The sequence below is a fragment of the Pteropus vampyrus genome, unplaced genomic scaffold (assembly GCF_000151845.1).
Source record: "Pteropus vampyrus isolate Shadow unplaced genomic scaffold, Pvam_2.0 Scaffold88, whole genome shotgun sequence".
In the NCBI taxonomy this organism is placed as follows: domain Eukaryota; kingdom Metazoa; phylum Chordata; class Mammalia; order Chiroptera; family Pteropodidae; genus Pteropus; species Pteropus vampyrus.
In genome coordinates this window covers 3847433-3850232 of record NW_011888869.1, presented here as the reverse complement: position 1 = coordinate 3850232, position 2800 = coordinate 3847433, and the positions used below count along the sequence as shown (strand labels likewise).

The window sequence follows — 2800 nt, the reverse complement described above, 5'->3', positions numbered from 1 at the left end:
GGAGGTGGGGTGGGAAGGTGGGGTGTGTGTGTGTGTGTGTGTGTGTGTGTCCATTAATACAGGAGAATCTTCTAAAGTGCTGAGGCTGTTTGTCTACTCCTCCATCAAACTATCTATTGATATTATAAAGAATAATAAGCCAAAATAATTGTCATCACATCTTTTATGGCTCTTAATGGACCTCTTGTGACTTAAATGTTTCATCAGTGATGACAATGCTTGGCTGAGGCCACAAGGAAGTCATCTCCAGAGCATTCAATAGTGTTTGGTGCGTAGAAAAGGAGAGAAAAAACTGGGGCCACGGGTGAGTTTCTGCTCTTGGCTTCTCGCTTGAGAGCAACGATCTTTTTGATGTTAGTTTCATAGGCCTTCGCGCTCCCCCCGTTGCCCCCCGAAACAAAACAATGCTTTGTTTCAGATTATTTCTCCCATAGATAGTACGCGCCTTTCTTCATCCTCTGCGCTGATCATCATTGAGGCTACCGCTGATCATCATTGAGGCTACCACCAGCCAGACATCCTAAACTTTCTCACTTAGGCTGGGCCTCGGAGTCCCGGGGGTTCTAGTCATTTTCCTGGCTGTAACATAGGTGTCCATCACCGTACTGGGGCGCAAGAGCTGCAGAGAAGCCAAGAAAACTTTCCTCTCACCCTTAGCATCTGCTGTCAGTGTAAACACCGAGTTAAGAATCTTTGCAGCAGCGACTGCACTTTGCGTCCTGGGCTTTATCCCCACCACGCCCACCCTGCCCGCACACACCCTCGGATCTCGCTTTCCGCAGACCCCTTCTCTGTCCTGTCCTTGACTGCAGCTTCTGGGTACGCCTAAAGGCTCTGCTGCCGCCTCCGCCTGCGCTGCGTTCCCCGCGTTAGCGCTGGATTATTCCAGTCTTTGAGCATGGCAGATTTCCACCGGATGACATCATGGGAGCTGAGTGAGTGCCGGCTCCGAGAGGGGGACGGAGAAGGGGAGGGGGAGAAGAGGAGGGGAGAGGATTGGGAAGCAGAGCCAGAGCCCGGCTGCCCGCCACCCAGCTGCACGTCCGCAAGCTGGGGAGGAGCACTCCGCCTGCTATTGACAAAGGATGGGAGGATGCCTGCGCCCCGGGATGCAGGTTATGCGCAGCCTGGCGGCTGCCTGAGCGACTTCGCCCTCCGCCGGTGAGTGATTGCAAAGATCATTCAATTAGCCTCGCTGCGAGCTTGCACCCTCCTTGGCTCGCGGTCCCGGGCGCCTGCGTCCTTGACCCCAAGCAAGGCTTGGCACGGCACTAGACCTCGAGCACAGGCAGCAGGTGCCTTTGCCCGGTGGGTCCGCAGAGGAGCTAAGGCTCCTGGCTGGGGTTCATGGTGGATGCTGGGACCCAACTCCTTATCGGCGGGCTCGCCCTGTCAATGCGGCTCTGATAAGTGGAGGCTGTTCCAGCCGGCTGCCAAGGGTAGTTACCTCCGTTGGCACACCAGTGACCGCCCTGCGCGTAAGTCGTTTTCTGGTGGATCCCAGTGCGCGACGCGCTGTTTACACCAGCTTCTTACTAGTCACCGAGCCGCACCCCTCAAAAAGCGCGGAATCGATGAGAGCCACTTTACAGGCTCGCGAGCCACGGGTGTGGGCTTGAGAAAGTCCGGCAGGGATTGCCCAGGGAGGGCGTGCGCCACGGACCACTGAGGGCAGCCTTTGTCTTGGGTTTAGCTCTGATGCGCTTAGACCTTAGTAAGGCTCTTAGCAACTGTCGAGTCGGATCCGGGGCCCCGGCACCCACCTGCCTGGGCAAGGGGTACCATTTTGTTACTGCTGCAGGTGGGACTGAAGAGCTGGGACTTAAGACACCAGAGGTCCTTGTGCCTACGGGTGAGTGTCGCAATTACCCAGATGCAGATAGAGCTTAAGCTCCAGGAAGTGAACTGACCAATCGAGACAGATAGACATCCAAGTTCTGTTCCCAAGTGGTATGAGTGAAAGAACAAACTTAGGGAGACTCATGCTCGCCTTATTCCCCCCACCCCCACCCCCCTGGGTTTCTGAGGCATGTCCAGTACATAGTTAGGGAGAGCCACGTCTTCCCTGACAGTGCCTTTTGTTATTCAGTAGTTCTGCAAGAGGTTTGCTTGCCAAACATTTTTGAGATTGTTATCTGTTCTATTACCGGGCTTTGTGGGCTTAAAGAGAAAAGATTTGGAACTTGCTCAGGTACCTTGGTGTACAGTTGTGCTGCGTGTAAGTGCTAGAAAGCCAGTACTCACGCCTCCTCGTTACCTATCGGTTCAACGCAGTTTTATCAATGGATTTCTTCTGTTTGGGAAGGATCTTTTTTTCAGAACACAGAGAAGTGGCGATAACTGTTGGAATATTTGATTTAGTTTTCAGTTTATTTCCTGAAGAAACACTTTGTGAAAAGGATGTATGGAAGTCAAAGTTTGCTACTTTGGAGTTTTGTTACTTTTGGGGGAATTTCATCCACTGTAATCTAAAATGTTTAAAATTTTAAGAGCTATTTCATATTCATGAACTTAGTGTATAACAAACGATCCTTGAATACCCAGGTGACTTTTGGTATACAAATTTGATATTCCAGCATCTAACATAATGCTAGGGTATAAGAAAATAACAGTCACAGTTATAACTCAAAAGATCATTTTATTTTTGTTTTTCTCAAAAAGACTTACTAGTTTTCCTTTAGATTGTTTATCTTTCTCTAAAGATGGATGATCCTAGTGAAACTTCTTGGAACAGAAATATCAAAGTAAACTTTCTTGATCAGTGATTGCTCTTCTGATAAAATTTGAGGTCTTTTCAGAA

At 50.1% G+C, this 2800-nt stretch overlaps 1 protein-coding gene across 19 annotated transcripts in view; it reads left to right on the top strand.

Moving 5' to 3' along the window:
• Positions 1–771: 771 nt before the first annotated feature.
• The window catches only part of MARCH1 (membrane associated ring-CH-type finger 1), a 612422-nt gene continuing 610393 nt past the window's right edge, over positions 772–2800 (top strand). For 5 of the 19 annotated variants that reach the window (XM_023532694.1, XM_023532697.1, XM_023532687.1 and 2 more), the window contains exon 1: positions 782–1161. The gene's annotated coding sequence lies outside the window, so the exon portion shown is untranslated. The other 14 variants (XM_011363707.2, XM_011363701.2, XM_023532702.1 and 11 more) reach the window with 8 other exon arrangements.